Raw genomic sequence first — 20,882 nt, 5'->3', positions numbered from 1 at the left:
TTAAAATCTTAAAAGATGACGTTGTTAAGGTGCTACATTCAATATGCCAGCAAGTTTGGAAAACTCAACAGTGGCCAGAGGACTGGAAAAGATCAGTTTACATCCCAATCCCAAAGAAGGGAAGTGCCAAAGAATGCTCCAACTACCGCACAATTGCACTCATCTCACGCGCTAGCAAGGTTATGCTCAAAATCCTACAAGGTAGGCTTCAGCAATATGTGGACCGAGAACTCCCAGAAGTACAAGCTGGATTCCGAAGGGGCAGAGGAACTCGAGACCAAATTGCTAACATGTGCTGGATTATGGAGAAAGCCAGAGAGTTCCAGAAAAACATCTACTTCTGCTTCATTGATTATGCAAAAGCATTTGACTGTGTGGACCACAGCAAACTATGGCAAGTCCTTAAAGAAATGGGCGTGCCTGACCACCTTATCCATCTCCTGAGAAACCTATATGTGGGACAGGAAGCAACAGTTAGAACTGGATATGGAACAACTGATTGGTTCAAAATTGGGAAAGGAGTACGACAAGGCTGTATATTTTCTCTCTGCTTATTTAACTTATATGCAGAATACACAGCATACAGCGTCGAAACAACATGGGAAGTAGCAGTTACCAGTTGGGAAAGGAGTACGACAAGGCTGTATATTGTCCCCTGGCTTATTTAATTTATATGCAGAATACATCATGCAGAAGGCTGGACTGGAGGAATCCCAAGCCGGAATTAAGATTGCCGGAAGAAATATCAATAACCTCCGATATGCAGATGATACCACTCTGATGGCAGAAAGTGAGGAGGAACTAAAGAATCTTGTAATGAGGGTGAAAGAGGACAGTGCAAAAAACGCTCTGAAACTCAACATCAAAAAAACTAAGATCATGGCCACTGGTCCCATCACCTCCTGGCAAATAGAAGGGGAAGATATGGAGGCAGTGACAGATTTTACTTTCTTGGGCTCCATAATCACTGCAGATGGAGACAGCAGCCACGAAATTAAAAAACGCCTGCTTCTTGGGAGGAAAGCGATGACAAACCTTGACAGCATCTTAAAAAGCAGAGACATTACTTTGCCAACAAAAGTCCGAATAGTCAAAGCTATGGTTTTTCCTGTAGTGATGTATGGAAGTGAGAGCTGGGCCATAAAGAAAGCTGACCGCTGAAGAATTCATGCCTTTGAATTGTGGTGCTGGAGGAGACTCTTGAGAGTCCCCTGGACTGCAAGGAGAACAAACCTATCAATTCTAAAGGAAATCAACCCTGAGTGCTCACTGGAAGGACAGATCCTGAAGCTGAGGCTCCAATACTTTGGCCATCTCATGAGAAGAGAGGACTCCCTGGAAAAGACCTTAATGTTGGGAAAGTGTGAAGGCAAGAGGAGAAGGGGACGACAGAGGATGAGATGGTTGGACAGTGTCAGCGAAGCAACCAACATGAATCTGACCCAACTCCGGGAAGCAGTGGAATATAGGAGGGCCTGGCGTGCTCTGGTCCATGAGGTCACGAAGAGTAGGACATAACTAAACGACTAAACGAAACAAAACGAATAATATAGTCAGAATTTTAAAATTAGCCAATTACAGTAATACTAACTGGCTTCCAGTATTCTGATGTACCCATCATCGGATTCAACCAAAACTGCAGTAATAAAACCAGTCTTTTTAAATAACAAAAAGTGAATATTGTAATAAAGGTAGGCGCATTATATAGCATTGATTTCAAGGTGCAATCTAATTTGGGTGCATAAATATCAAGCATTGTAAGATGATGACAATATTGAGGTAATCTGCTTTTGAATTTTGTGTACTTCAGGTAAGCCTTGACTGGTAGAATGCTTTAAGCATTCATGGGAGAAAGATTTTGTCATCATACATGGTCTTGGCAATTGTACTGGAGATTGTTAATGCCCTGATATGACAGGTGTTGTGAGATGCTTCCTTTCAGGGACTTGTCAATGATGACATTCTTCCTACTATGTGTAGTGGTGGAAAAAGTGATAATCATAACGCGTGATGCTGTGATTACACCTGTTTGGATGCCCCTTACTGCTATCAATTCAGAGTCATCATTCCTAAAATTAGAGAGCGCATCCTCAACTGAGATTCTGGAAGGTCGAAGACTACATTTGATACACTATACTCTATGTTAAATGCTGCCAGTGTTGCACAGTCTTGTTCCTAGGTATCTTCATTAAAGAAGGCACTCACCTGAACTATGCTGCACTGGCCATAGCGAACAACCAGTTTTCAGATTTGGGGTTGGGTGAAAGGAACAGTTTATCATTACTGAAAGGATCTTCCTGTGCATTTTGTTCATCATGAAAATGAGGCAGCACATGAGCATAGACTTGTGGACTCATTGCATGGAAGATGAAAATACGCCCAAAGATGTGCTGTACAAACAAAAGCATTTTGTTTAATATAAGGACATTTTTTCAGCAACACACATAAACGCACCACAGGTCTTTGTATCACTGCTATTTGAAATTAAATATTTGCTCAGCAGGTCACATTGCCTTTTATGTTACATTTGATTGCTTATATTGCTGTTAATGAATTTCTTGTACAAATCAATAAAATCAGTTTTAAGAAAGAAACTTAAAATGTTAATAATTAAACACAGGTAGTTTAAGGGGCCACAAGGGAAAAAAAATTCCATACAGGTTTCCTTTAATTTTACAACATAATTACACAACATATGCAATGAATACATGTAGATACTCACTAGTACAGAAATCACAGTTACATAGAATAATGTACTTGCTCTGTAATGTTAGTAAAATGTGTTTTAAAGAATTTTACCACACATTTGTCTTGACACTAAATAAGAAACAGGAGCAAAAGACATGTGCCAAAAGATAGGTATCATTTTCCTTGAGCTTAATCTGATTAGAGGGAGACTCTCAATAATGTTAACTTGAGTACCATTTCAGAGGGCAGGAAAAAGTAAAAACAGTCCATAGAAGGACATAATTTTAAATCAGTAATATTAGTTTGTTATGGATGTTTTATTTAATTTCGGTCCTGTCAGATAATCTTTAAATTGCTGGCTTGTTAGTATTTGCATATAGCTGTCTTAACAAAGGCAAACCATCACTAACATTCTCCTGTTATATGTTAATAACAGGGATGGGGACATGAGTTTTGGGACTCGCTGTCATGCCGGCGACTCAACCTGGACTTGATTCGGGGGGAGGGGGTTATTCATTCTTAAACATCCTTGGTTAGCAATGAATACTAGAGATAGACATGTGGTTTTACCTATCAATTTAATAAGGATTCAAAGAGAGAAATAAATTCAGAATGGATGAGTGCCACATTACTACACCTTTGTAATAAATAATAAAATTTAAAGCTTATGCTTAGGATAAATGCATAGTCATATCTGTTACCGCCATTGCTTCTGTGTACACAACAGGGTAGGGAAACGTTACCTCTTCTGACTGTTTCTGTTTTTCTATAGTCACTGGACAACAAACTTTCTAAACAAAGGGTATTAGAGGATTCCTCCCTCAAGTTCAGTTTATAGAAATCAAGTATTGTGACGTACACCCCGTGCCCCTGTTTGTTTCCCTCAACTGAAGGGTCCACGCTGGCAACATTCCTTCTTTCTCTCTCACTGCCACCAGTAGATTTCTTTTATCCATATTGTAAAGAACTTTACTCTGAGACTTGCTGCCAACAACATAACTTGTTTCACTAAAGGGTAAAAAAGGGTAACTCAGAATCACAGATGGTCTTTATTAATTTTCATTAGATCACAATCATTGAAATATTTTATGTTCCACAGTAGATCACATCTTGTTTACTTATTTTCAATTTAACCAGTTTATATTTATTAGTAACAATTCTCTCTCTCTCTCTCTCTCTCTCTGCAAACTTCACTCCTTCTTCTCTCTAACTCTCCAACTGACTGACTAACCTCTGCCTCTGCCTCTCCTGCCCTCTCACTGGCTTATGCACATGAGGTTCTGCTGTGATTGGTAAGCTGATAAACATCAGGAAAACTAAAGGATGGCAACCTTCAAATATCTGAATGGTTGTCACAAGGAATATGGAGCAAACGTGTTCTGAAGGTCCAGTGGACAGATCCTGAAGGATTTAAATTACAGGAAAGGAGATTTTTGTTTCTGTCCGTGGAGTTTTCTTGGCAAAGATACTGGAGTGGCTTGCCAGTTCCTGCTTCAGGTTTTTCAGTTCTGGAAGGACAGATCCTGCAGCTGAGGCTCCAATACTTTGGCCATCTCATGAGAAGAGAAGACTCCCTGGAAAAGACCCTGATGTTGGGAAAGTATGAAGGCAAGAAGAGAAGGGGACGACAGAGGACGAGATGGTTGAACAGTGTCATCAAAGCTACCCAACATGAACTTGAACAAACTCCAGGAAGCAGTGGAAGACAGGAGGGCTTGGTGTGCTCTAGTCCATGGGGTCACAAAGAGTCGGACATGACTTAACGATTAAGCAACAGCAAAAGGAGATTTTTTAGTCAACATTAGGAAGAACGTCTTAAGAGTTAGAGCTGTTCAACAATATAATAGATCCCCTAACATTAGAGTTGTTTGAACACAGATTGGAAGACCACCTGTCAGGACACTTTAGGTAGGTATTTCACGTTTAGTTTTCTATGATTCTGAAACTCTGTGGTACAAGCTTTTTGACAGTGGAGCCAATTGCCCAGGAAAGATTTTAAAGAAAGACTGCATGGCTATCTTCAAGGAGAGCTGAAGCAATAGGTCTCTAGCCTTGGTTGAGGGCTTCACGTCCCTTCCATCATTATGATTTTAATTCCAAAATTACACTCTATGAGAGTCACCAAAATAAATTTTGTATTTTTGTGTATTTTTAAAAAAATATGTATTGTTAAAAAAATTAACAATTAAAAAGAATAAAAACAAAACAAATTATGCCATGTTTTTGTTTTATGACACACTACTATGACTGAGGAGGTAGAGGAAACACAAACCTGCTGGTGTCAGTGGTAGCAAATACAGTAACATTTAATTCTGCCATTATTCTTAAGAAACTCCATTCTGGTTTCAAGTTGACCATGCTGGTTTTCTTTCTGAAAAGAGAGCTGTATACATCACCTGGATAGCTCAAAACCACTTTTCCCTCTCATTGCATTTGTAAAACTATGTCTGCAAAGCATCTGTATTTTTACCTAACCACAATAAAACAATAAGCTATTATAATAACCCACTAGTCCTAAAACCCATTTTAAATGTCACAAGCCTAGAAAAATATCATCAATCAAATGAGCTATCTTCTTTCTTTCTTTTTCCAAGTCCAACATTCGTCTAGTACATAATTGTGATTCAAGATTTCTCTGAACTAAACCTTATAACATCCAACCATTAATATGCTTGTTTAGGAGTAGGTCACATAGCATCTTCTTTCTGATCTTCTATTTTTATCCACAGGCAAATAGCTGAGAGAGTAACGCCACCAATAATATAACATATAAACAATATGAAGCATTATTTAAACACTAGAAGCGTCCTTCAGTATAATTGTAAACACATGACACTACTAATATGATTCCACCAGTATGCCTTGGGACATACAGATATTGCCCCAAATCATGTTGCTTAGCATCTTAAATCACAACGGAAAAGGCCTGTTGAATCAATGGGAATTTGGTGCATCAACCCTTCTATAAGTTCAATTGATTCAAATAGGCTTATTATGTGACTTACTTTAGCATATTATGATGCAGATAGAGTAGGTGTATCTGTTATCCTTAGCTCCATTTCCAGCAACACACATAAATACACCATTTTCAGTTATGCTGAAAGTGACTGGGATATAAAATGAGTTGTCATTCACTGCATAAACTGATCACCAATGTGATATACCTGATCACACAGGATAGTGATCTGAAAGGATCAAAATTCGAAAAGATATTGATAGGCTCAAGCACTGGGCTGAAAAGAACAGTTTGAAATTTAACAGGTATAAGAGCAAAGTTCTACATGGGGGGGATAAACACACAGTTACAAGATGGAGGATACTTGGCTCAGTAATACTATGAGTGAGAAGGATCTTGGAATTGGTGTGGATCACAGACTGAATATGAGCGAACAGTGTAATGTGGCTGCAAAAAAGGCAAACGCTATTTTGGGCTACATTAACAGAAGTACAGTCTCCAAATCCTGTGAAGTACTACTAGTCCCCTGCCTCTATTCAGCACTGGTTAGGCCTCATCTAGAATAGTATGTCTAATTCTGGACACTGCACTGTAAGAAGGATGCCAACAAACTGGAGCAAGGTCAGAGGAAGGCAACAAGGATCATCAGGGTACTGGAAACCAAACCCTCTGAGGAAGGACTGAAAGAACTGGGCATGTTTAGCCTTGAGGGGAAAAAAAGACTGAGGGGAGATATGATAACACTTTTCAAATACTTGAAAGACAGTCACACTGAGAAGGAGAAGAATCTGTTTTCAATCATTCCAGAGTGCAGAATGCATAATAACAGGCTCAAGTTACAGGAAGCCAGATTTCAACTGAATATCAGGAAAAATGTCCTAACTGTTAGAGCAGTATGACAACGGAACCAATTGCCTTAGGAGGTGGTGTGCACTCCAACGCTGGAAGGATTTAAGAGGAAATTAGATAACCATCTGTCAGATATACTTTGATTTGGATTCCTGCAGGGGGTTGGACTCGATGGCCTTTAGGAATCTTCCAACTCTATGATTTTATAATTCTAAGGCAGACTATCTTCCAAGACTTCAGCTCTAGTAACTGAGTTATTTAGCAAACAGATACGTGATTAATCTGAGCAAGATCAAAATCCTTACTTAGTCCTCCTGCCTATACAAACCTGAACACAAATGTTGAATGTTTTACTAACAAAGCCATTTCTTCTGGCCAAGAAGCAAAGAAGTGGCCTTCCTGTCCTTCCCCAAGGCTGAACTGCTTACCACACACAGCACACAGCAAACCTTGATTCCTCACCTCTCTGAGCCAGATGGGTGAATACAGCCTTAGGCTTCACTATCATAAGTGGACAGTTCAATGGAGCCATACAACTGCACAGCTGTGCCCAAATGTATATGAAATTAGGTTTTCCGTTAAAAAAAAAAAGAATGATACAAAATGGTGAGGGGGAAGTACTCATCAGTAGAAATAATCTGCATTGCATAAATAAGAAATAATGTGAACATACACATAGACTGCACATAGTAGAAGATAAGAAAGGTGTTTACAAAAATGGTAATAATAATGGAAAGAGGGCATAGACCGTGAACAATACATAATGATACCATGTCATTCTGAAAATAAATATGTGTCCCTTAAATGTACAGTATATTCTTTTTAACTGTAGCCAATACAGGGTTAAGTTGATGGAGTTCTTTGCCGATTGAATGCTAGACAAAAGAAATGGACACAACTGTAAAAAGTAAGCTCAAGTCTTCGCCCACTGTTAGAGGAGTCTTTTCAATGACACAAGTGCAAGTGGTCATGTTATTTAAGCTTCTTTCTATGATCAGCACAAACTAATTGACTACTGCCAGAAGAAACGGCTGCACAGCCAGTCAGGTACATATCCCCAATATAACAGAGTAACTCTCACAGTTGTTACATAACTGCTCTGTAACCTCCAGAGAAAATGGTCAACAACTAAAAGTAGACTGAGTGATGAATTCTAACCAATGGCAGACATGGCTAGAATAAATCAGTTCTACCCAACTCATCCCTCTGGATGGTGTGTTATATATGGAAGGCGTTTCAACATTGGTCCCCGGGGAGGGGGAGGAGCACATTAAGAGGCAGGTTGGCATGGCAGTTCATTGTGGTTTGAAGGAGGAAGAGATGTTAACCACTGAACTGCTGTCCTTCCCCACCACCTCAAACCAGTCTTCCACTACCTTATCTTCCTTTCTTCACCATAAGTAAAGAATGATGCTTTTGTATTTGCGAAGGCTTTCACGGCCAGGATCTAATGGTTGTTGTGGGTTTTTCGGGGTCTTTGGCCGTGTTCTGAAGGTTGTTCTTCCTAACGTTTCGCCAGTCTCTGTGGCCGGCATCTTCAGAAGACAGCACTCTGATGTTTTTTCTGACACAATGCTGTCAACTCACCCACAATACAGATGGCTCCACCTAATACAACGGGCCCATCCCATAATATAGGTCTACACTCATGTTCTCTTAAAATAATTCTCTCATAAGAATGTCATCCTTCTTATTTAATTACAGAGTGGAGAAATTCCCTTTGAAACATATTTCAAAGGAGGAGAAATCTCAGAGAAGTTCTCAGGACAGAGACTTAATGTTTTGTGCTTCCCTTGTTTAGGAGGTGACTGAGAAGCATGTGTACAATGTACACAATCATCTCTGTACAATTCTGTCTGTGGCAGGCAGGAGCCCCCAAGTTTCCACTCTTCAGTTAAATCCCAGGGGGAAATATCATCTTCCTAAGTCTAACTTCCTCTACTAGCCTTTCCAATCAGGAAGTACAGGCAGGCAGAAAAGGTACAGAGTGATGAAGAGACATGCAGCAGAAAAAAAGGGGGGGGGGAGAGAATGCTGCACTCTCAGCCATCTTGCAATGTCACAGTAAGCTCAGAAATATCCCCAAGAGAATTTCTGAAGGGCTTTGAAAATGAGGCAGAAAAGATTAAACCTCTGTCATTGGGAAATAACACTTTGGAAAATTGGAGGACAAATTATGGCATAGCACTAGCTGCCTGCTACATACCTGCTAGAAGGCTAAGAGAGAAAGAACTGAATTACAGTCATTTGCAGCAAAGGTAAAATTTATCTATAATGACCTCTCCAAAATATGACATGGTGAGGGCCTGGGAAAGGTGCTGAACCCCACAAAAAATGACAACATATGCTGAGCCAAAGTTTATTGGCAGACAGTTTTCTGAGAAACATCCTGAATTTTTTCTTTTTCTCACTCCCTCCAAAAAGACAGAGAACCACTTCTAAAGGGTGTTGCTTGGGAAGCAACATGGTGATGGTGGCCAGCCTGTTAGCAGAGTTCTGTCGCTAACCATCATCATTCTCTAGGGAAGAAAGAACTAAACTACGCTGCAGCCACTGCTATTGGTGAGCCCTGCCTCTGAGAAACTGCTGGTGCACTTCCCATGTGAATTAGGCAAAATTGGCTCCCTTGTTTTTCTGCTCATCAACACAAGGTGTAGAATTTCAAAAGGCCATTTGTGCTAAGGCCAGTGTGGTCTAGTGACACACTAAGGCTCAAGCAATCTGGATTCAAATTCCAGCTTGGCCACAGAAACTGGGAGTGGCACTGGTAAATAATTCCTTACATGTCTCACATGTAGCACACTGAAATTTTGCAGTGCCAGGATCTGGCCCCAAAAGGAATTAGCACAGGCATTCCATATAGCATGGAAAACACTCCAGTGAGTTAAACCAACCATCATGTTAATGAATCAAATCTATCAGTAGAAACTGAAGAGCTGTTTGGGGGGAAAAAGAGCTAGAGAAAGACCATGACTGAAGCATTCAGTAGACAGCCAGCAGGAACCAATTCAGGGAGAAGAAAGGACAAGCTGGCAGAGAACTGGACCCTGTCCAAAAAACTGCCCCTTCTCTGGGATGTTGCACAGTAGAGCAGGACTTCATGACAGCACTCACCCATTTAGCTGGGTGGTCTCTTCAGATAACTGAGTGTTTCCCTGAAAGCAGTCCAGCAGGGAATCATTTCTGATTTACAAAGTCAAGGTTGTGAGTTCAAAGCTGGTCAGAGTAAGATCAGAAAAAGAAAAAGAAAAAAAAGCAGAGGGAATTACAGGATGGGAAAACATAATGCACCCAACTTTGAACTCTTCACTAATCAAGAGAATCTGAACAAATTGCCTTTTTGACTTTGGGCCCCTTAGCTTAAAGAAAACAAATTGAAACCAAGTATTCCAGAAGTCACATTCCTGCTCCTGTACACTACAATGCATGGATCACAGCTGTGCAAACTTCTGAACTAGCTGCCCACAACACAATTGTAGCAAACCACCTTGGGTTCTTATAGCCTTCTTCCATTCAGTATCCATCGTAAATATGCGATAGCTCCACACATTCCATCTTCCATCTGCTCCTGTGATTTAGTTCCTCCTCCTCAATCCCATTACTTCCAAAACCCGGAACCATATTGGCTCCTATCATATTAATATGGCAGAAGTACTCTAGGGACATCCACAGTCCAATCCTATGGCTGGCATGAAAAAGAACAGTTTTGTGTTTGCATTTAACATCAAAGCATTTGACGAAACAAAAGAACCCAATGGCTAGACACTGGCCACATACACTCCACTGTAACTCAAGTGGCATAGATCTCAGCAATAAATTGCCACAAATTAAGAAGTCATTGCAGCAATTTGCTGTTGCACCACCAAGCTTGTACAAGATTCAAGCCTTGCCACCAAGATTTACACCAACTGTATTCCATCAGCGGTGCAGACAAAATTTTGTGTTGATTTTACCAACCTTGAAAAAAGGGGCTCTATAGGGAAGACAAAGAGCCTGAATCTAAACTTGTAAGGGAGAAAACAGATGGCTCTCCAGATTGCAACTCCCATAATTCCTAACCTTAGGTTATGCTGACTAGGTGTGGCGATCCCCTCTGAAGCCCTTATTCCCTCAGGTCTACACGAGGTTCTCGCTCTTCTTCTTTCTTTGCTGCCACCAGGTATTGCTGCTTCAATACCATTCTATCAAGGAGACACGTGTGCTTTTAAAACTTAAATTATTTATTTGATCAGGAAAGTTAACATCTGATTAATATACAGTAGGTAAATCACAGGTTGCTAATCACTTGTATCTAAATCAATCCTACTTTAACTTTAAAACTCTATCAACTCTCTGTTCCATTCAGCGTTCTTACAGGCCTCTAACTCACTCTTAAGTTCACTTTTAAGTTTCACACTGTCTCTCACTCACAGAATCTCTCTTCATACTCCATACACCAGCCTTTATATCCAGCCCCCTCCCCCTTGGCTCCACCTTCCATCTTCTCATTGGCTCCCACTCCACTGTTCAGCTGTGACGGACAGGTGAGGGCAGGGCTGTTCTCTACACTAGGTCTAATGGGAGTTGCAGTTTAACAACATCTGGGAAGGCTCCAGGTTCCAAATCTGAGTTCTAAACCCAACCTTACTCCCTGTCTTGTGACTGTGAACAGTTGAAGGGAAATCTAGATTTATTTCCCCAGTCCCACATAGTCCTATGTGTCCTACACATGCAATCTCTCTGTGCAGAGTTCCAAACTTGGAAATCACATGCACATTATATGTTTTCCAATGAAGCAGAGAATGTGCCTATTTTTCATCAGATGAGGGGGAAAAAGGTTCAATGGCAAGCTTAAAATGTGGCAACTTTCAGAATGTCTGCCTTTTTAAAGGCAATACTCAAGAACTTCACAAAGATGTGGAAATGTGTGGACACACACATCTCCATGCCAAAGGGTTAAGTATTACAACACAACTTCAAGTATATGCTTTTAATGGATCTTCTAGCCTCTCTTTTTTTAAAAAGAGAAACATAATGTGTATTATACGTTATACCACCCCTCAGGTAACTGTTCACATGGATAAAAGGTCTTATTTCTAACAGATTCCAGCCTCTTACACACCTCCAGGGTAAATACTCAAAATATATTTACCCCTTAACGTTTGACAATTGTATTTTAGAAGACAAACGGTATGCTTATTACACTTTTACACAGGGAGAAAACCCATTATTTTAACTGATGGAGCTATATGCGGAAAAAGCCTGATGGCTGTAAAAGCCACCAACATACTATGACAACACTGAAGTGTGCAGTCAGAACATGGATTATTTTGTTGAAATATCTAACATGATACTACGTCTGGAGGCAAATTTTAAATACAAAGCTTCAGTCTGGTTTGCTTGCTCTTAAAAATAAGAAATACAAACACACATGCACATATTATTGTAAATAAATCAAGAGAGAAGGGTGTTCTAACTAAGTGCAGACCAATAATGTTATATCCAGTCTCAGAAGACAGTATAACTTATCTTATGTACAATGTTTGCAGAGTTAAAGTCTTCCTTAGCTTCTGAAAAACTTAAATGGATTCATATAAATTATAAATTTCAATTCTTAACATTTTAATTTTCTCTCATATACCAATGGACATACACACACAGAAACACAAACTCCATGCTCCTCTTGCTTCATTCTCTTAGACATGTTTACAGCAAATAAGGTTACTTAGCTGCATATTTACACACTGGAACATTTTATTTCTAAGCCAAAGAGCCCCCTTTTGACTGTTCTTTGAAGGCCATGCTCACATGCTTTCTCAAATGTTCTCCATTTTTAATTTGCAATTTCAATCTGGCTGCACATGGCTGTGTGATGAGTTGCACAAACACAGCAGTACTGTTTGTCAAACAATTTGGGTAATATCCTCCTCATAATTTAATGGGGTCACAGCTATTGGCATGGGAAGTAACCGTGCAAATTAAGAGGCCTGTGAGCAATGCTTATTATTGTTAGCACTGTGATATGTATCCTAATCACATGGAAGTTGCCTTCAAGTGCCACACAAGCAACAGTAATGTATTAATTGAGTAGTAGCCTCTAATGATCTGGTCATGTAAACCACCATTCCAGCCAATAAGCAGATCAGCTCTCATAGACTGATGTTATGGCATAACCTCTCTATGTACTGAAACTTATAAAGTGCTACTGCAAGACTCTCCAAGGTAACACATTTGTGAAAATGACTGATGGGAAAACAGTGAGATCCAGCAATTACAAGCTTTCCTGGAGAATTTTCTGTTAAAAAAATATAGACTTTTGTGTTGTTAAAGTTGGCAAGACCATGTCCTTTCACTGTAACATTTGATATTACCTTTAATTTACATGTGGTATATTAGCGGCAGTATGCTACCAGTTAATTCCAGTAGCTACCTTCTGAAACAGCTGACTTTTTCAAAGATTTGTCAAAGACAGCTTCATGTACAATTCATGTACATAGCCTAATGTAGATGCTACTAAGACATGAAAGAAAACTATCAATTTGCATTCTTTCAGAAATGTCTACCATATTAAGATATCATGTCATTGGTATAATCCAGCCCTCAATCATATATCCCAGAATAGCATCAAATCTAGGACCCCTCGTAAGCTTTAGATCTGATTCTTACAGAGGATAATGAAAAAGAGGATGTACTAACTTCAGTCAGCTGTTCCCCTGTCCAAGAATACCTAGCCAGGATCCTACTGAATGCAGGTGAAAAGTAATGGTCTGCCAAGATAATTCTACCCCATCTCCATTCCACAAGTAGAGACTGTGAAGAGCATACATTTAGACAAACAGGGTTTCCACTTGAACAGTAAGGTACTGGAGGCTTCCTTACAGAATATTTTAAAATGCCAAGCACTTCATTACCGAAACAAAGGAACAGGTTTCTGACTTTTCTGGGTATGAAGCTTCAGTTATTTCATTCACTGATTCAAGACCTCCACAATTTCCTGAAGAACAGCAAGCCACACTGATGACAACTCAGTCTTTAGAATGGTCCATTCTAAAAGAGGTTGAAATCCTACATAATTTTAAGACCATTGTAAGTCTAAATCTTATCTAGTATCAATTTATTCATGTCCAGGAAATAAAGCAAGTTCCTTTGTTGTTTTCTAAGCAACGGAGGCACTGTCAGGAGGTAGTGTTCAGCATGGATGTCAGCATTCGGGACAGTAAAGTCAAAGATCTCAGATACTAGCTCAAGATCATCTCCTTCAACTCACATAAGGAATGAAGAAGTTTGTTCATCAGAATTCCTGTCTTGTCTTGAGGATCTCGCACCAATATTATCTCCTAGGAGGAACAATATATTAGGACATATTTGACCAATGTGGCTCATACACAATGACACAAGCCATTCTTTGGATATTATAGCTGTAAAACCAAGCAATCAGTTCAACAATTCAGGGATGTTTTCAGGTAATGAATAAGATTCTCTACTGGAAAAATGGAAATTAAAATTAATAACTTAACCAAATAGGCTACCTGAACATTATTCAGGAAGACATTAATATGATCTTAAGCATCCACTTCGCATTAATAAGCTTTGCCTCTGATAAAATTGTTGGCAGATGGTAGCTTTTCAGTTACAAAATGACAAGTTTTCTGTACATCTTTTTTCCATTTTAACCTCCCCTACACATTTCCCCTTAAAGGTTTTGTTCTTGCAATTGCTCAGTGTGCAAACGATTTTTAAAAAACACAGTGTAACTTTGAAAACTTTGCCACAATTACTCTAAATTAAAAGAAGAACAGGATTGGTCTGGAGTGATGTTTCATGCAAATAAGGGCATACCAAGGAATTGAAGCCAAAGAGATAAGCAATTGATCAAAATAGATTGTCAACATAATTTTTCTGAATATTAGGAAGCAAAGAGACTCTTAATATAGTGCCTATCTACGTTAATGACTTAGAAAGCCAATTAGCTCGCTTTCTGTATGTTTGTACTAAGTGGCAAGGAACAATTCAGTACTCCTGCATTTGAAATAAGATATAGAAATATGTTAAGAGCCCCCTCGCCATCTGGCAGGAAAATACAGGTGTCTGATTGTTATGTAACAGGAGCAGTTGGGTTGATGTCTTTCCTCATCCCCACAGCTCTGCTTCTTGCTGCTCACTAATGCAGAAATTCATAAATCAAGAAGGATATCAGGACAACATGGGATGAAATATATAAACATCAGAGGCTTGGTGCACAATGGGGGACACTGAGGCGATTCTTCCAATGTGAACTTATTATTTTCATGAGGCGTCTACATTCTGGATTGTAAGTACTGTGTGGGACAAAATTATGTTTGTAATATATAAATGTAGCAGCCACAGAAATCCTAAACCTTAGAAAGCTGACAAGATTGCCAACTTGGTATGGGAGTACATGTATATAAATAAAATAAAATAAAAAGACCATTTGGTAAATGGTTGCCCATATTCACCTAAAATGCTAAACCTGTATTTTAGGTTTTGTTGCCTCATCCAAGGATAATTTCCCCAAGTCTAATTTATTCTCATAATTCATTCCAGCTGGAGAAATATTAGCTAATGGCACTCCCTTATTAGGTCCTCAAACATGTGTACTGGCTTGTTTTAGCATCAATATTATATAACAGAGATTACTGTCTTGTACCTTCTGTCACATGGCAGACCAAGTTTTTGAACTTAAATATATCACGAGCTATGTAAAAGCATATACACAACTAATTGGTCAACAAATCATACAACGGTATTCTGATCACTAAGCACCACTAAGCGAGAGATACAACTCAAGAGCTCTGGTAGATTTCTAATTGTGAATCCATAAAGGTTTTGTTGATTTCAGAAACATGTCGTAATAGGAAAATGAAAGCTTTGTGGACTTGTTTTTCAGACTCCGGCATATTTGCTTCCAGCATTTTAGGTTTTTTTAATGCATCTGGGAAACTGGCTTTCCCCCCTCTTCAAATGTATTATGTGTGCTTCATTTTATATCTACTGGTATTTACACTGATAGCACTAAAGTATAATGAAACCCATGTGTTATAATTCAGTATTTCTACATTTATGATTTTTAATTAGTATAGTTTATCCTCTTAAAGTGTCTTGTATTTATTTTATTTCTATATTATTCATAGGTTCATCTTATTTTCAAATAATCAAGACACATGGCTGCATATTAAAAGAAACTGCAGTATCTATTTTTCAGCATTACTCCAACACGTAATATTCCTCCTTCTGTTTGGGGGGGTGGGGTGGGGAAGACACCAACCCAACCCAAAACAAAACAAAATCAATCAGCTGTGCTTTCCATAGCTGCACTGTTGTGGTTCATTCAGTAAGACCCAACTAAAGCAGATTAGGAACTATGGAATATGAACTTTATGACTTAGAATTTCTCTCTCATCACCTAAAAATTAAGGATGTGCATTTAGATTCAGAAATATTTATAATTCACCAAATAATGCCATATTTGAATAGTTCCAATTATATCCAAATATGAAATTGATAGTTCCAAATATCTTCAATAATACTTCCTGGTATTTGGAGTCCCATTTACTCCTATAGATTAGAATGTAAAAAACTAGGCTTATGTTTGCTAGAGGAAAAAGTGAAAGTGAAACCTATTTCTCAGGCATCCTGGAGTGATTTCTTGATAAATGATAATTAGAAAGACTCTGGCACTAAGGGTAATGAGTGCAGAGAATTCAGCACCTCCTGACTGGGATGACTGTACCATGTATTTTCCCAATGGTTGACAGCAAAATCTATACATGAAGTCTGTCTACAACAATGGAATCTAGAAGCAGGAACAGATACCAGAAGGTATTTATTCACAATGGTTCTTTTCAAATGAAAGGAGGCATAGTTGCATATAAATCGTGAAAGCATTTCCTGTTAGGATATGCTTTGGTGCAAGCCTACACTGCAGCAGTGTTCTTTGTGTTCTTTTGTGAACCCTCAATATACCTCTACATTCCATACATCTCTGAAATACTCTATTACCTTTAGGCCCCTTTGGGGTAGATAAGGCAGGGAAATAGTATTCTGTACAGACAGATAATAGATTTTGTGTCTGTCTGTGTGCATGTGTGATTTTCATTGGGAGGGCTGGTGTTCTGCTCTAGCAAAATCAGATGCTGTTCTTCTTTGGGTAGAGGCTGATGTGGGTATGGTATAAGAATAAGTAAGCACTTGAGGAAAGCTGCAGGAATGCTGCCTGCCCCTGCTGCAGCAGCTTCTACTGAGAATAGGAGAGGGAGAGAAAAGATACTAGGAGTTTCATGGGGCGGTAGTTAAACTGCAGTACTGCAGTCAACTCTGCTCATGACCTGAGTTCAATCCCAATACGTTCAGATAGATGGCTCAGCCTTCCATTCTTCCAAAGTCAGTAAATTGAGTACCCAGCTAAAGGGGGGAGGGGCAATGTGCAGCCTTCATATTAAATTATAAAGTGTCCAGAGAATGCTTTCATCATTATGTGGAAGTATAATAGCACCACATTTTACTTTCCAAAAAGACAACCTACAACTGCTATCCCCCAAACAAAATTTGTCACCCACCTGTCTTGTCCATGACTGGGAAAAAAAAAACAAGCAGCAGAATTGTGTTTGCGTGTTTGCCGGAGGGCAACAGGGAACCCTCTGGTTCAGGTAGGACAGATATGAGTGAACTTCAGACATGTTCCAGTGACATCTTTGTGCAATCCAGCCAGGGCAAGGGGATAAAAATGGTGAACATGGCATTTTTCTCCAAAACAGTCAATGTGCCAGAGAAAGACAAGAATGGCATTGGCACTCAGGCTGACAATGTCATCTTGGACAGTAGCAGTGCTGGTACTTTTGCAGTTGGAAAGAGATTTATGAAGAGCTCTAGACATTGCCGTCCATATCCATACCATGCAGCTCTACTCAGTTCAAGGAAGACTTTACCCCTAGTCTCCAATCCCAAAAAATCTCTCCTACACAAAGCACCATTGTGGTTGGTGGGAGCTCCCCTTCAGGTATATATACATCGGTTGTGGGAGTGGGGAGGCGACTGAGTGGACTCAGGAAGGCAATCTACACATGGAGAACAGCATTTTTTTTCTAGCTTGAAATGTTGGCCTTGGCCAGCCAGTTATATGACCTGCTCCACTACAGGTTTGCCTCCTTGTGGAAGAACAAGGAGTAAGTAAGTAGCAGCCTTTTGGCTCTCTAAATTAAATAGTAGGCAGTGAATATTAAGCAGCAACAAGTGGAGGGGCTATGCCAACCAACTTTCCATCACATGCAGCAGCAGCAGGTAATGGAGAAGGTCCAGCTAGTACTGAAGGTTTACAAAGCATAGGAAGAAAATAGCAATGTTCATAGCACTCCAAACAGCAGTACCAGTTTTTGTTTGGCACAATCACTGGGAAGGTATCAAAGGACAGGAGGAAATCTTGTAAAACTGTGTTTTTAATGGGGAAAATAATGATTAATCGATACTGACTGTAACAAAGTTCCAGATCTCTGGAAATTCAGAATTCCAAATCCAAAGGGCTGTAATTCTGAAATCTGAATCTAATTTTTGATGCTACTGAAAATGCAATATTTTTCTACTGGCAAACTAAATTTTAACAAATCTTAATTGCCCAGTAGGCATAGGATTTTTGTGCTTCTATGAAAGAAAGAAAGAAAACTGACAAAGACACTTTTTGCTTGATTGTTTTTGTGTTCTTTTATTGATCCCTGAAACACAAACTTCAAAACATGAACGATTTTGTGTTTCTTTCATGGAACCTTTCTTTTACCCTTTGTATATATTGCTTCTTTTATTTATTTATTTTTTGTATGTCGAATTGCCTGATAAACTTTTCATTCAATAACATTGTGAGGGTCATTGCAAATATATGGTGTGACCAACAAGAGCTGTGAGCAATCGATATGACTGTCAGGAGGGGGGCATGAAGGTTATACAGGCGTACCTCAGTTTACGAAATTAATGCGTCCTCCAGGACGTTACATAATGCGGAAATTTCGTAAACCAAAATGCAGATTGCGCTAAGAATGGGGACGGCACTAGAAACCTCCAGGTGCAGTGAGTCCTGGGGCAACCCTTTCATACAGTGGAAAAATAGAGAGAGAGAAAAACGTAAACCTGGGCATTATTTTCTATGGATTTTGGTTTGTAAACCGAAAATTATGTAAACCGAGGCTTTCATAAATCGAGGTACCACTGTATTGCACGTGCATGTCTATGCACCCCCTTCACATGTTCTATGTATAAAGAAAACTCCCAATATAAAACAGGTTATTAACAGGGTGCAACCTGGCATGGCCTCCAATGTTACAGCTGTTCTTGACCCATCACACCATTTGTGCACTTAATATGGACATCTGAGAACAGATAATATGACAATATACTTGAACATGATGATCAAACAAATAGTGTAAGAATGGACTGGTGTGAACTCGGAAATGATTTAACACTAGTAAAGATACACGTTATCCAGAGGCTTCTTAGAGCCCAAAACATCTGCAATATTTGACAATCATCTTCCTGGAAGTCAATGCCAAATTCATGTGTCTACACCACTCTTTGTCATTAACACCCAGAACCAACTAGGTATAATAAGTAAACTACCATTTAGAGCTATGCCATAAGCATTCTGGGAAATTAAAAGCTTCCCATCCTGCCCCTGCCAAGCTCTGGGAATCCTAAGGATTTCCCTCATCCTCAGACAGCTTTCAGAAGCTGAAGAAAGGGAGAGGGAATGATTTAAAGCAGGAAAACTGCAGCCACAAGTCCTGGTCCTCCTACCTGGTCTGGCAACAGTGATTTTCAAGCTTTGAATAATTTCTTCTCCCCTTTGTGTCTCCCAAAGGGTGACCGAAGACATACCCTTGCAGTGGGGATCAACAGAGATCTATGGTGTGACTTATGCCAAGAGGATTCTGGCCACAAGCACAATTCCCATTTCATTCAGCTGATATGCATTCTTTGTCTGGTTTAACACCATCATCATGTAGACATGATCCAGCAAATATTACTACTTGGAAATCTTCCTGATTATTCATTTACCTACCTACCTACCTACCTACCTACCTACCTACCTACCTACCTACCTACCTACCTACCTACCTACCTACCTACCTACCTACCTACCTACCTACCTACCTACCTACCTACCTAGTTAGCTAATTAGCTAGCTAGCTAGCTAGTTATCATATTTATATACTATCCAACTGGCAATGATATGGTAGTGATTTACAAATACAAAGCAAGGATAATTAATGAAACATTATAATGAAACAATTAAAACAGCCCAAAAAGAATTAAGATGTTAAAACATTCAAAGATATTACAATTATGTTAAGAGCTAGCTGTAAAGTCTGAAATGTAATACCAAAGATAAAAATAACTTATTTATTTAAAATATTTTTATGCGCATATGCTTAATTCGCCAGCTGAAACTGGAACTTCCAAGTGCTTAACTTCAGCTGGATTGGCACCATCACATTCTTATTTTTATCAAACGTATACCAATATAAAACTGTCCAAATTATTTTCTTTGCAATCAAATACCAATAACAAGCACAGTGCCATCACCTCTTCATTATGCTGTATTATTTAAAGTGTAGATTTATTTGCTGTTTGTGAAGGTTATATTGCACATAAGTACATGACAGATTGCAAGTTTGCTAACTTCAAATCAGTCTTTAAGCTTCCAGTACCTTCCCTTAAAATGTAGGTTATTTGACAAATTGGAATTAAGTTATCTTAGGTCAATGTAACTGTACGTTAAACTAATGAGGTGTATGCCTATGAGTTATGTCTGATTAGCTTAATACAGAAAGTGCTGGACAGCTTGGGCTGCTGACCTTGAAGAAGCCGAGATAACACTGAAATGCGTTGGAGGATGTGGTTGTGATGTAGAGAAAAAATTTTACATAATAGTTTGTCATATATACTTCTACAAAATGGGATTGTTTCAAAATCCAGTAATGCAAAGCTCACATTCAATCAGCCTCAGGCAAAAATAAAGAAACATGTTTAAGCTGGTCCAAACTGGGCACTGAGATTAAGTTAAAAGCAAGTTTAATCAGGAATGGGAACATAGGACAAGCTATTTTAAATGCTTTGTATTTTAAATGCCAGATTAGTCATCTTGCACATTAAGTTCAAATCATGACAAACTATGCAATGAGGCATATTAACCAGCGTGGATTCAAACAACACTACTCTTTCATATTACGGAACGTCATCAACAACTGCATATAATCCATTGAACCTATCTCATATTTTGGTTGTGGGGGATCATTTGAAGGAGAAACCAGTAAGAGCATAAAGCACATTTTTTGGCTTAACAACTATGTCCTGAGAAGTAATTGTTCAGTATGCTAACTTCATTTACCACACCCCAGAATGGCAA

The 20,882-nt window shown here is 39.1% G+C and overlaps 1 protein-coding gene across 15 annotated transcripts in view; it reads right to left on the bottom strand.

Annotated features, from left to right (window-relative positions):
• Window positions 1-20,882, bottom strand: part of QTMAN (queuosine-tRNA mannosyltransferase) — a 383,269-nt gene that overhangs the window by 273,505 nt on the left and 88,882 nt on the right. The window contains exons 2-3 of one of the 15 annotated variants that reach the window (XM_072983788.2): window positions 4,961-5,059; window positions 2,206-2,390 (exon numbers count right to left, since the gene is read on the bottom strand). The exons of 13 other annotated variants lie outside the window; for them this stretch is intronic. The gene's annotated coding sequence lies outside the window, so the exon portion shown is untranslated. The remainder of the gene's footprint in view (window positions 1-2,205; window positions 2,391-4,960; window positions 5,060-20,882) is intronic. One more of the 15 variants, XM_078376915.1, reaches the window with a different exon arrangement.

Source organism: Pogona vitticeps, chromosome 1, assembly GCF_051106095.1.
Source record: "Pogona vitticeps strain Pit_001003342236 chromosome 1, PviZW2.1, whole genome shotgun sequence".
Classification (NCBI taxonomy): domain Eukaryota; kingdom Metazoa; phylum Chordata; class Lepidosauria; order Squamata; family Agamidae; genus Pogona; species Pogona vitticeps.
This window is presented reverse-complemented; position numbering and strand designations above follow the sequence as displayed.